Source organism: Lepus europaeus, chromosome 11, assembly GCF_033115175.1.
Source record: "Lepus europaeus isolate LE1 chromosome 11, mLepTim1.pri, whole genome shotgun sequence".
In the NCBI taxonomy this organism is placed as follows: domain Eukaryota; kingdom Metazoa; phylum Chordata; class Mammalia; order Lagomorpha; family Leporidae; genus Lepus; species Lepus europaeus.
The window spans coordinates 47,987,766-47,989,309 of record NC_084837.1 but is presented as its reverse complement, the minus strand read 5'-3'; the positions used below and the strand labels follow the sequence as shown (position 1 = coordinate 47,989,309).

Genomic DNA, 1,544 nt, shown 5'->3' with positions numbered 1-1,544 from the left:
TTCATGTTTATGAGAAACCAAGCAGGAGGCAAAATGAGTTCATCTTGTTTTCTAATCATGTGCAATTTCATATGGCTGTTTGCATCATTTAAATAAAGTGTGTACATTAAATTTATAAGACTGCATTGCACTCAAAATTATTATGTAGAGCCATGCTTGCCCTGTATTTAATGAGTGATGAATTTCTCCTACTAACAGAGTAACTGGTCTCAAATTGTGTCTGTGGAGTAAAGAGTATTAAATTATATTCTCATCTTCTTTCAATTGCTGCCTTGGAAAGAATTCCCTTCTTAAAGAAGATGTATAGTAAATAAAATTGACTTAAGAACTCAGTGAGGAATCAACATATGAATCAAGAATGCAATATAAGCATAGATGAAAAGGAATGTGATTATCAGTACCTTTGTTGAAATCTATTACCACCATTAAAATTTCCAAAGAAAGATAGGGCCTGTAATATAGGGATTCCATTCATTGTTAAATTACTAAAATCTACCAATTTAATGCTTTCATACTGTTTATTTTTTCCAATAAAAAAATAAATCTCATACATTAGAAGTGGTACACAAAAACTGGGATAAAATTTATCAGATTCTTGATAGCACCATTTACACATTCTTAAAGTAAACATTAATATGCACTTTCTTAGAAAGCGATATAAATATATAATACAGGACTTGCTAACCTCTGTTAACCATCTGAATGCGATGGAATAATCTATCTCTACTGTGCAGGTAGGCTTGTGCATGGTGGTGTGGCAATATAATTTTAAAAGTTTGTTACAGATGTGATGGGAAGCTGGAAGGAATCGAATAAGCAGAAAAAAGAGCTTAGATCTATTGTAAGCAATGAGTCGAAATGAGCCGTTACAGGTTAGAATTTATCTTTGTTTCTGATCATTCAATGAGAAAATGACTTCCACAGAAATAGATACATTTAACTGTTTCAGGAGTGGGGTGGGTGAGGTGAAGTAGGATTGAAAGTCCTACAGGTAATAGCAATAACTGGAAGTGCAGACGAAATTGGTCTTCAGTGCAAAGAGGAAGGCAGCCGTTTAAAAAGTCTAGGTGCAATGTTGTGGTGCTGAAAGAAAAGCTCCCAGTGATAAAGGAAAAAAAAAAAAAAAACTGCAATGCAACTTCAAGCAGTAATTTTGTGGTGCTGAAAGGACAGCTCCCAGTGTTGAGGAAAAGATCTTGGATCTAGAATGAGGTGTCCAATCTGTATGATAAACAGCACACTGTGTCTCAGAGCGCCCATTCAATCTCAGTAAGTAAATGAAATATTGATTGAAAGTGACCCTGAAACAGAATGCATTAAAAAGACATAGAAAGCTGCAGAACTGAGGTAATTCGTATTCAGCGTGTTCACCAGCCTCCCTATAGCAAAACAAGTCTATAAATAGTTGCATTTCATAAGATGTTTGGCCCTTGTATCATCAGTTTTCTCCATTTTGGATCAGCATAGCTGAACAGCCATTGTTACATGCCTACCTGTGGCAGTTTGAAGCCATACTAATTTTCTTGCAATAAATTAAAGCATCA

General features: G+C 34.9%; 1 protein-coding gene across 4 annotated transcripts in view; it reads right to left on the bottom strand.

Moving 5' to 3' along the window:
* Window positions 1-594: 594 nt before the first annotated feature.
* NOVA1 (NOVA alternative splicing regulator 1) overlaps window positions 595-1,544 on the bottom strand; it is a 159,022-nt gene continuing 158,072 nt past the window's right edge. For 3 of the 4 annotated variants that reach the window (XM_062205336.1, XM_062205338.1, XM_062205337.1), the window contains one exon: window positions 595-1,544. This exon is cut by the window's right edge and continues 3,661 nt beyond it. The gene's annotated coding sequence lies outside the window, so the exon portion shown is untranslated. The other variant, XM_062205335.1, reaches the window with a different exon arrangement.